This window comes from Octodon degus, unplaced genomic scaffold (assembly GCF_000260255.1).
Source record: "Octodon degus isolate 3935 unplaced genomic scaffold, OctDeg1.0 scaffold00074, whole genome shotgun sequence".
In the NCBI taxonomy this organism is placed as follows: Eukaryota; Metazoa; Chordata; class Mammalia; order Rodentia; family Octodontidae; genus Octodon; species Octodon degus.
In genome coordinates this window covers 1411475-1423631 of record NW_004524650.1, presented here as the reverse complement: position 1 = coordinate 1423631, position 12157 = coordinate 1411475, and the positions used below count along the sequence as shown (strand labels likewise).

General features: G+C 38.0%; 1 pseudogene; it reads right to left on the bottom strand.

Annotated features, from left to right (window-relative positions):
• Positions 1 to 10527: 10527 nt before the first annotated feature.
• LOC101575848 lies at positions 10528 to 11288 on the bottom strand (annotated as a pseudogene).
• Positions 11289 to 12157: the final 869 nt, after the last annotated feature.

Below are 12157 nucleotides of genomic sequence, written 5' to 3'. Positions count from 1 at the left end.
AAACCAGTTGATTGAAACTGAGGATAGACTTTCAGACCTTGAATACAGCATGGCACTTAGTGATTGTGAAAGGAATGATCTAAAAATAACAAGCACCCAGGAAATACCAATTTAAAAACTGCATACTGAAAAGGAGAATAATGTATGACTAATAGGTATCAGCAAAAAATCAAAAGGCAATATGAATGACATAAAATTACTATTTGTAGAAGTAATAGCAGAAAATTTCCAAAACATGGGGAAAGTTTCAGACATATAGTGAGGCATACAGAACTCTAATTAGCCACAGCCAAAATAAATCTATACCCAGACACATAATAATCAAGATCCCAGAAATTCAACAAAAGAACAGAATATTAAAAGCTGTTAGACAAAAGAAACAGACCAGCTATAATGGAAAATCCATCAGAATCATGGCAGATTTCTTAATACGATCCATCAAGTCAACAAAGCTGCATAAATACATGGACATTAAATAAGACCCTCCTGAATGACCAATGGATCACAAATGAAATTTAAAAAGAAATTAAACAATATTTACCCTGAATAAAAATGCATATGCAACCTTCCAGAACCTGTGGGATGCAAAGAAAGTAGTCCTCAGAAGGAAAATTATAGCAGAAAATTCCCATACCAGGAAAACAGAATGAGCACAGATAAACAATCTTGTTACATCTCAAGCTTGTAGAAAAAGTTAAGCGATGTTTATATACACAAATTAATAAATGTAATACACAGCAAAAGAGCTAAAGAGAAGAATCACATTATCATCTCAGTAGATGATCTCAAGAAGAAGGTTTGACAAAGTCCAACATGCATTCAAAATCCCTACAGAAAATCATAACAGATGGACTTTATCTCAATCTGATAAAAGTTAACTATGACAAACAAACAGTCAACATCATATTAAATGGACAAAAGATGAAAGTTTTCACTCTAAAATAAGGATAAGACATGGATGTCCAGTGTCACCATCCTTAGTCAATATAGTTCTGGGAACACTAACAAGAACATTTAAACAAGCGAGAAAAATAGAAGGAATAAGGATAGAAAGGGAAGAAGTGAAATTAGCATTATTCACAGATGACATGATACTTTGTATGAAAAATCCCCAAAACTCCAGCAAAAGACTCCTAGAACTAATAAACAAATTCAAGTAGCATGACTGGATACAAAGTCAACACTCAGAAACAATAGCTGTCTTATACATAAACAACAAACACACTAAGAGAAAAATTAGGTAAACTACATCTTCCACAATAACATCCAAAAAGTGAAATATTTAAGAATCAAACAAGCAAAAGAAGTAAAAGATCTATATGGTGAAAATTACAGTACTCTGAAGAAAAGAGACCAAAGAGGATTTCAGAAAATGGAAAGTTATTCCTTATTCATGGATGGGAAGAATCAACATTGTGAAAATGGCTGTACTTCCAAAATTTTTACACAGATTCAATGCAATCCCATTCAAAATACCATTTGTGTACCTCGCAGATCTAGAGAAAACATTCCTAATTCATCTGAAACCTGAAGAGACCCAGAATAGCAAGAGCAATCCTGAGTAATAAAGGCAAGGCAAGAGGCATCATAATGCTTGACTTAAAATTATACTACAAAGCTACTATAATAAAATCAGCATGACATTGGAGAAAAACAAACATGATAATTAATGGAACAGATTTGAAGATGCAGCCACAACCACAACCACAACCACACTTAGTCACTTTATCTTTGACAAAAATGGTCAAACACATTCACTGGAAAGAAGAATGTGCATCCTTAATTAATAGTGCTGGAAAACTAGCTTTCCATATGCCAAAGACTAAAACTAGACCCATGTCTATCACCAAGCACTACAGTCAAATGGACCAAAGATCTAAATATTAAAACAGAGACACTAAATCTACTGGGAGAAGTAGTACACAGAAATTTTGAAGACATAAGGGTAGGCAGAAAGTTCATGAACAAAAATGAAACAGTATGGGAAATACATCAAAGCATTGATAACTAGAATCTCATTTTAGTACGAAGTTTTGCATATTGAATAAATCACAAATGGAGTAAAAGGAAAACCCATGAATTAGAAAAAAATTTTAGCCAACTGTCCCTCAGACAAAGGACATTTATTTATTTATTTATTTATTTATTTATTTATTTGGAACCTGGGATTGAACTCAGGCCCTTCTGCTTGCCAGACAAGCGCCTATTCTGCTGAGCCACCTCCCCAGCCCCTAGGACTATAATCTAGAACATATACAGAAATAAAAGGGCTATGCACATGGGTCCCCTTCTGTCCCTCTCTTGGACAGGAGTTTTCTTTCCCCCAATAAATAAATTCTGCTTTTAACCTCCATTGTTCCTAAAATTCATTCTTTGGTTTTAGAGAACTTGAACTTTTCCCAGGTATCTTTGAAAGTGGAAGTTTCGTTCCTCTGTATTATTTGGAGATCTTCCATGGAGATAATTGAACAGAGGTAAGAGTTTGATTTTGTTTCATAGACTCTGGATTGGGAGTTATCATTTAGATAACTTTTATCATTCCAATTTTTATATATCTTTGCTCATTGCTTATTGTTGCTTATGCTTTGTCTCGTAGCTCTGTTATGTTGTGATAAAACTAAATTGAAACCTGGGGATCTAATAAGGTTTTGGTAATTCTTTAATGGAGCTTTCTATTACTGTTTTGTTCTTGTATGTTTTACATTTGAACTAATTGCTAAATTCACTGCTATTTCTTGCTTTCAGACAGTAGCAATAGGAAGCGTAACGTTAGAGCGCCCCCTGGTGGAAATTAATATAAACTTCTGTAAAATGGGTCTTTTTAAAATCTAGCTCAGACTGATAAAACATACATGCCTATATAATAAAATATGGGATTCCACTCTACATTTAAAAATGACATTAGGTCAGTGGCCATTCTTAAGACTTGGAGGACAGGTTTCACTGGGACAGATTGGCTTTGGCCCTTCTCTACACGCTAGAAGAATTGTCAAGCCTGCTCTGCTCCAGTTTCCTTTCTCTGGCCTTACTTTTGAGTTTTCCTTCCTCTTTGTACTTTGCATTTTAGGGATATCAACTTTAGAAAGAACCCTCTAGACTATTCCAACTAAGTGAAGCCCATAAAAAATATGCATTCGAATTTTCTTTCTTTCTTTCTTTTTTTTTTTTTTTTTTTTTTTTTTGCCAGCTCAACCCACCCTGAGGACAGGGCAGATGTAGCCTGTGGTGGTGGGATTGAACCACAGTCCCCTTCACCTGCCTAACCCTGCCTACGCAGGTGCTTTAGACTGCTAAGCTATCTCATCAGCCCTGAAAATGTGCATTTGTTAACACTGAAAATGAAAATCATTTCAGAAGTGGACACATACCTCATATTTGGGTTAGATGAAACACACAGAATTATGCTTGCCAGAAGAATACAAATAAAAGCCATGTCCTGGCTTAGTATTCTGGGCAAGTCTCCTTCAGGAAACTGAACCTGAGGCACAGTGGAGAAAAATGACTTCTGAGTGACACCAGTAGGAGATATTCCCAAAAGCAGGACAATTATGGTACCAAAACACATCTAGTCTAAGCAAAGATCTCTGACATTTTCTCTTCTTCTAGGTATAGTTATTATTTATGTGCATAAAAATACTTTAATAAGTTATGGGCTTTAAAACCTTTACTGGAAACTGACAAAGTGCTAGGTAATCTTGTACAGGCTTTTCACTATCTCGTATAGGATTTTGATAAACAGTGACTATTCTACCAGCTAATTAAACACTGTCAGAGCAGCTGCCATTCTAAGGAAGAGGGCAGGTTTCCCCGGCGTGTCTTTGGTGAATTCCCACTGAAGGTAATGGCCAGTGGAATGCGACCAGAAAGACAACTGGATTCCCATCGGGAGCCTGATCTCTGTGGGACCAACAGAAAGTAAGAACATTGAAGGGGTGACGTCCTGGGCTACTCTTTCAAAGTTTCCTCATTGGAAACTGGCTCCAGACCACTGAAAAAATCCCCACTTATCTATTGTACTTAACTCTCTCTGCTAGTAAACTAGGAATTCTTTCGAAGCTTTTCAGTGGAACCATTTAATCCACCCTGCCCCCCACTTTAGAAATTAGGCTGAGGCAGCTTGCAATAAGTTATATTTCAGAACAGCTATCAGGGAATGATTTACATTGTTCTTTACATATGCCAAGAGTAAAAAACGACTTTAGTCAGCCTTAATTAATGTGCCTTTGTCATCATGTAAAATGTGACTTCTATATGACAGATATAAGTTTAACCTGTGAGCTTCAAATATTTACATAAAACATAGTCTTGTCCTGCTGCTGGGAAAGGTTGCCTTGGTAATTGGATGGATAACATAAATGTTTTGAAGATTTCTTTCGTGTATGGCCAGGGCAAAATGTCTCAGGCCAATTGTCCCTTTCATCTATCTTCAGAGGTGATGTCCTTCGTAGCACATCAGAATTGCTCCATTTGCAACTCAAAGTTACAAAGTCATGCAAAGCTTATTACACAGCTTCCTTCTTTAGATACTCCTGTCACCAGAGCTATTGCAACTTGTGCTTATAAATGTTCAACAGGAGTAAGTACATAGTTCATGAGCTTTCTGGGAGAATAAAATTGTATAGAAGTTCAAGAGTGCATAGGCTGGCTGGATTTTTTCATCCAGCCTCTCTCCAGATGGATCCACCTGCTCTGGAGTGGAATCTACCTGAGGCATGATGTGAGGGTATAAAGATCAACTAGAAATATAGAGGGGATGCCCAAGCTATTTCTTTTTGTCTCACAGTCAAAGTCTCTTACTCCTTAAGAGTACATCATTAAGTACTGTTTGACTCTTACATGCTGAAAAAGAGCTGGTTAATATTTTTCTGTATGTGTGCATGGCCTACATTCCCCCTAAAACCAAAATGGAATGCAGAGGGAAGTGTCAATTATGGCACTACCTTAAAATTAGAAAGATATTGTAAAAAAAGGTCATAAATGCCTTATAATGACTTTTTGCATTAAGAAATAGGCCTTAATTAGTTTCAAAATGTATATGTGAGCCACAGGAAAATCAGACACCTCAGGCATTTGAAGAATTCACTGTCCCAGAGCCTGAGATCACTCCTCCCAAACCTTTGAAGACTGAGGACAAGGCAGCCTTAGTCAAATTACTAAATACAAGGGTTCCCCTATTTGCCCTTCTAGTTTAAAAAATGGGCACATTGTAATCCAGTCCTCTAAAGGGCTGCACCCATGAGCTTATGCAAGCTTCTCAAGGACAATATCCTTCACAAGAAGTAAATGGACAATTTGGCACTTCAGCGTTCATGTGCCTTTTTCTCTCAGTGACCTAAAACAGATAAAGTAGATCTTGGAAAATTTTTAGATGGCCTCATAAGTATATTGATGTCTTTCGAGAATTTACTCAGACCTATAAGCTAGACTGAAAGGAGCAAAGTCAGGCTTAAATCAAACACTGACGTCTAATGAGAGACAAGCAGCATGACAAGCTGCTTGGAGATCAGTATCATATTTAATTTTAAACAGCTAGAAGATAGACAGCCAGGAGGAACAACCAGGTCCCACTGGAGCCCAAACAGTCCACACCCAAGATCTAAGAACTAAAACCAAGCTGTCTAGTTACTTCACATTTTTAGCTGTTTATCAGGAAACAAAGGAACACTCATCTGTTTTTTTAGCATGGTTAACAGAGGCACTGGTAAAATATACTTCCCTAGATCCTAATTCAATAAAGGCATAGCTTATTCTCACAGATATGTCCATTGCTCAGTCAGCTCCAGATGTTAGAAAAAAACTACGAGAGATACCTTTTGCTCCAGGTAGCTCACTTGATACTTCAGTAAAAACTGCCTCTTTAGTATTCTATAATCAGAACTGGGAGAAAACAATCAGAGACAACAAAGAGATTTTTAAAAACAGCTGTGTTGCTGAGCCTCAAAACAAACAGTCCCCAAGTCTGATTCTCTGAGCTCCAAGAAGAGCTCAGTGTCTAAGTTAATCTGCTTCTGCGTCAAAAGCCAGACGAGTTTAAGAACCACTGCTCGAGCCGTCCCATATCATGCCATGACGCCATTGCAGCCACTAACAGTGAGACTGCACTCTGAGGTGGAGGACCCAGAGCTCTGATTCAGCTTCCCAGGTGGTCTGATAAGACTAACTGGCCCAGGCCTGCCTCCTCCCTCTGCCTAGACTGTTATCTCTACCTGCCATCTCCACAGAGGGGCCCTGAGTAATCATGACTAGACGCAAAACCCAGCCAATTGCTGGACACTGGCACAGGTCTCTTTGTCCGCTCCAACCCTGACCTTCCTTCCAGTCATTATACCTCAATGAAAGCAGTTGTTAGAAGATATCTTGCTTAAGCTATAACTAGGATCACTTTCTCTTCTCTTATTCATTTTAGTTGTGCCTAAAAGCCCAGCTTTCTCTTCCTGGAGAGATTTTTTTTAAATGTATTTTAGTACAGGGATGACAGGGTTTCACTACATAGATCAGACTCTTAGTGATCCTCCTATTTTCAGCCTCTCAAGTGCTGAGATTACAGGCTTGCACCACCATGCTCAGTCTCAGTACCATCTCAGCATGCCCTGGGGGCGGGGCTACACAGCACACAAGGAATGGAATCCCGGTCCCTACATCTGCCTAAGCAGGTACTTTAGTCCACTGAGCTATTTGGCAGCCCTCCTGGACAGATTTTTATCCTGTCTAAATACTGTAATATATTCAGATTGGCAACTAATCAAAATGATGCTAACATTGGTTTCTACAAATGTAATACATATTGTTGTTCATGTACAAAACTTATAGTATTTCATTGCTAAAAAAAGTTTCAAAAGGGCAGACAGAATCTTGTCAGGGTAGGAATAAGTCTGAATATACTGCTACACAGTACCCAACAGATTTGGGTCTATTAATGGAATCAAAACATGAAACTCAGAGCCCCAGTGTTAAAAAAACAGAAAAACAAAACAAAACAAAAAAAAACCTTGTCAATGCCCCTGCTGACACACAGGAGCCATATACAAAACGTTGAATGGGACATTGGTTTAATCTGACTGAAGGCTAGTGTGTGATGATAGCAGGGTCTGAGTTCATTTGGTTGATTTCTGGTGTAACTGCTCTGGTATTTTGTGCTGAGAGTGAATACAGATGTAACATTTCAGATTACATATCTCGAAAGTAACATTGCCTAATATTTTATAATAAATATATTTTGCTTTTTAATTGGCTAAAATTATATATATTACACATATTTATATACATTACATATATATGTATATTCTAATCTTTGTGTATGCCTCCCCCTATCTACTTAACACAAACATGGTTAGATGCCAAAATGTCATGATTTCAGTCAGTGTATGCAAGTGTATTCAAATTGAAAGACAAAAACATTTCCCTGTTCTCTTACTACAAGTTTCTAAATCTTAAGTTTAAAAACAAAAGCAGTAAATTTTGAGTTCAAAAAAGTACCGGTAAAACAAGAAATACTTACTGATGTCATTATTTTCTCACAAGGTGTAGCCACGAAAATCTGTCCTACTGTACTTAGATTACTTAAAATCATGGACAGGAAGATAAAAATAAGGTATTAATACGGTTTTCATAAGTACTCAAAAATTTAGAGATAAATATAACTAAATCTAGAAGAACTTTTAACAAATTGTGAGACCTCACCAGTAAAGGGGTCTACAAGCCAGTGGATTGAAACTGCTATCCTTTAATAATAGTTTCTAAACTTACCTGTAAACTCTTAATGCTCATGTTTGGTTATATATGCTCTTAATTTCTCAGAATACTTTTTCTTGCCTAGAGAATACCAAACCCTAGGTAAGCATACAGGTAAAACCTATAACAAATATGCTAGATTATTTTCAGGTGCCTTTTACTGGGATTTACCAGATATTATCCAGAGAAAAGGTTGCATGACACATATCAAGGCCTTAACTAACTATACTTGGTGGGTCTTAAGTGATACCACAACAAGTCTCTCTTTGAAATTAAAAAGTAAAATTAATAAAACAGGCTATCCTCCAAAGTCAAATGGCATTAGACATTCTAACAGCAGGGCAACTTTTATGACATCATAAAAACTAAATGTTGTGTATACATTCTTGATCCTTCTAATGTCTCAATAGCTGTTCAAGATATTAAATAACAGATCAATAAAATCTCAGACTCAAAATTTACCTAAACTTTAACATTATGCTCTTTATAAAAAGCCATTAGTTGTCTTGGTGAAAATGTTTGATGACTATATTCATAATTATTCTGTTGATGTCATCATTTGGCTATGCATACTTAATTGTTTCTTTGGCTTATGTCTCATCCAGACCTAAAGCTACTCACCAGGGCCTGGGAGATGGCTCAGTAGAATAAATGCTTCCCTGGCAAGCACAAGGACTTGAGTTCAATCCCCAGTTCCACCAAAAAAATAAAAAAAATAATAAAAAAATAATAAAAAAATAACACTACTCACCTACCCAAGATGAAAATGCCTGGTGTCTGTGCACTGCCTTTAGATAGAACCTCTGGAGAGCAACTATGACTGCCGACCAACAACTACAACCCCTTTCAGCCTAAAGAAGTCAGAACAGTCATAGCCCATTATTCCCTCATGACAGGTCAGGTTGCTTTTTCAGAAGGGAGAATGTTATTAGCAACTGAGGTAGAAATATTCCAGGCAGTCAAACAAGGCTATGCTCTCCAGGAGCCAGGATGGAAGACAAGATACCTTGTAACTGTGGGAAAGACAGACACCTCTGTGGTGGTCCAGATTCAAGACAAAATATTAAACAAATGCAGCCACATACCTTCCTAGGGATAGACCTTAGGGATTGATATGCTAAATAGATATCAATCACCTAGAATAAGCCAGGAAGAGCCACTAACCCAACCCCCTCTAGGAAAAGCTCTGTATTCATGTCTGGGTGCTATGTGACTCACTTCCCACTTTGATCCTAATTTAATCCACTTTACCTGAGCAATTATACTTGTGATCTTATTGGTGGGCCACAGTTGTCCCACTTCATGCCCCCTTGTGAGTTCCCATGTTTTCCACCTTAGATCTGCTGCACCTTGTGGATTGTCTAATAAAAATTCCTAGAAAAGGCAGAGTCTTTGGCAATTCATTTGAGTCCCATTCTGTCCCTCTATCAGACAGAAGCTTTCTTTCCCCAATAAATAAATTAATTCTCCTCTTAAAAAGAAAGGAATTCAAGAAATGAGGCCCCAGTATTGAATACTCATCTAAAAGTGGGTACCTGAAATGAAAACACATTTCTCAGAAGAAACACAAACAGCAAATAAACATATGAAAAAGTGTTCAACATCATTGATCATTTTCACACAGGGAGAAAAAGTGATCTCGGTGGGACCTCCAAATGATACAGGGATTAAAACTGATCTCAGGTGGGTGACCTCCAAATGATACAGGGAACCTCCAAATGATATATGGGAAAAATGGTCTCCTGACAAGACCTGGACTAGTTTGTGTTCTCTAAAACCGAAGAATGAATTTTAAGAACAAATGGAGGTCATGAGCAGAATATATTTATTGAGGGAAAGAAAGCTCCTGTCTGAGAGAGGTAAAGGAGGGTGGCCCAAGCAGGTGGTCCCCAGGAAGCTGTCTCTTCCAGAGACTTTTATAGAGTAAAACCATGTGGTGAGGTGGATCTAATGTGGAGAATATGGAATTTGCTTAGGTGGGCATGAGATGGGACAAAACTATGGTCACCCAATGAGATTACAAACACCACTGCTCAGGTAAAATTGGTTAAGTTCAGGACCAAATGGGGAAGCGAGTCATGTAGCGAGTGGGCATGAATGTAGAGCAGGACTTTATCAGGTAGCCATCCAATAGTAGTTGGATTAATGGTTCTTCTGGCTCCCTCAGTGTGATGATCAATCTTGGATGCCAATCTTTAGGGAGGCCGGCATTTGTTTGATTTCTGGTCTAAAGTCTGGCCCGTGGTGGCAGCGTCTGTGCCTCCCACAGTTGTAAGGTGTCTTGTGTTCTGTGCTATCTCCTTCAAGAATCTAGCCCTGTCTGACTGCCTATAATACTTCTATCTAACTCGGCTGCCTGCAACAGTTTGAGAAATGCAAATTAAAACAACACTGAGATTCCACCTTGCCTCAGAAAGAATGGTTATTATCAAGAAGTCAGCCAATGACAAGTGCTTCAGGGGCTGTGGGGGGAAAAGCAGTCCTTCTCCACTGTGGGTGGGAGTGCAAGCTATACTCTCACCTTTGGTAAGGACTCCTCAGTCAGCACTTCATTGTGTAGTTCATTGTTTAGTCCTGGCATTTTTTTAAATTATTTTTTTTCAGTAGTCACAGATTTTTATTAGATGAGAGACACTCTAGATTATCTCAAAGGTAAGTGTTAAGAACTGCTAACAAGCAGGCCAGAGGAGAGGAAGCACTCCTCTTTGTAGGAAAGGCAGAAATAAAGCCTAAGAGTCAGGTTCTCCTCCTGCTTAAGTCCAAGCTCCTAGGAGGGTTCTCTGCTTGGCAGTGCCATCAGGAAAGGGTCTGCAAGAGCTTGTTCAGTGTAGCCAACAGTTCTTCTGGTTCTAGATGAGCTTTGCACCTTCCCTTGAAGTCCCCCTTAGGGCACTCCCTCACTGACAAACTGACTCCTTCAGGAAGATCACTCTGGACTATTTCCAAGAAAAGTCTGTGCAAATGTGACACTAAGACCGCTGATCTGAGCTACTTGCTCATAGTGGTCAGGACCAAGTACAGGAACATTCTGGTGCCTCTGTCCTGCATGCAGAACACTTCCATGGTTTTGGTGGGTATTGCATGATTTTCCTCAATTTTGGTGGAGAGACAGTTGTAGAGATTGAGCACAAACTGAGAATGACTTTCTGCCAGGGTCATATCATATGCAGTCAGGAGAATGTGTAAAACACCATATTCATAATCTGCCCCCAGATTAATTAGTCTCACTTCCACTTTTCCCTTCTTCTTGGGCTCTTGTGATATAATTAGGTGCTTGTGTCTTCCAATGCCCTGAGTGGGCTTTGTCTTGTAACTGCTGACTGTTACTCAGTAGAATGCTTCTTGTACAATAAATAGGACTTAATCCCCAAGTTCTGAATCTTAGCAATGAAAAACCTTCCTTTAAAATGGTATTGTTGAAACTGTCATACGAATTTGGTTTGAAACTGTCTCATTGCTATTTGTTTCTCAATAAAATTATGGAAATAAATAAATAAATAAATAAATAAAATGCTATTGTTCCACAGGCACAGCACCTTGCCCAGGGTTCCACTCATTTTTTCTTGCTGCAGTCTCCAGCTGTGAAAACCGAAGGTCCACTCCTGCAGCTGTGTGTTGTGAGGCCCTGGGCATCATTTAACTCATGCTGTTCACTGAAGAAACTATAACTGTGAAAACACTTTTACTCAAAAGGTGAAAATTTAAATTATTTATAATAGTAATTTATTGAAATCTCTGCAAATGTAAATAATAGAAGATTGATTTTTTAAAATTGCATGTCCAAAAGATTGAATATTTACTAAAAATTTCTGTAAGAAATAATAATTATTTTTGACATGAGAACTTGCTTAAAATTTCTCAGTTAGAGAAGGAACCGTAACACAGTAAGTCCCTGGCTGAACCAACATTTTACTGGCTAAATGTTGTACTGATGTCAGCAAAAAGATAAAACATTTACTTTGATCCATCTTTGATAATTTTGTTAAATATTTAAAATGCTGACTGGATCATTTGACTTGAAAAGACACAGAAAATCAGGATATCAACTGTTAAGACTTGTTGAAATAAAGTATGACTATTTAGGCATGACAGAGCTAAGAAGAAGTACTGGAACTTACTCTGAATTAGAATAAAAGCTTGGATTCACACAGACAGAGTCCTGAGAAATCTTAGTACTCAGTGTTCAAATACAGCAGGAAAGCACCAAGAGGTCAGCAATATCATTAGCCTTTTAAGAGCAGCTGTGGATTACATAGGGAAGTTGGCAAATATAAGATATGTGTGTACCATCTCTTCTCAGTTCGCTGAGAAACATTTCCAATCAACTGTGACACTCTTTCGCACTAGACTTCAACATGAGCTTGGAATTCTTAGTATAACATCACATGTCCCAAATCAACAGATACAGTTCAAAACTCTAATAGGA